Genomic DNA, 224 nt, shown 5'->3' with positions numbered 1-224 from the left:
TCTATCTATCTTTATTCTATCTATCTATCTTTATCTATCTATCTTTAATCTATTTATCTATCTCTATTCTATCTCTCCTTAATTCATCTATCTTTACTCTATCTATCTATCTTTAATCTATCTATCTCTATTCTATCTCTCCTTAATCTATCTATCTTTACTCTATCTATCTATCTTTATTCTATCTATCTATCTTTATTCTATCTCTCCTTAATCTATCTATC

The sequence above is a fragment of the Cystoisospora suis genome (assembly GCF_002600585.1).
Source record: "Cystoisospora suis strain Wien I chromosome Unknown contig_10888, whole genome shotgun sequence".
Classification (NCBI taxonomy): Eukaryota; Apicomplexa; class Conoidasida; order Eucoccidiorida; family Sarcocystidae; genus Cystoisospora; species Cystoisospora suis.
Note: the sequence above shows the minus strand (reverse complement) of the source record.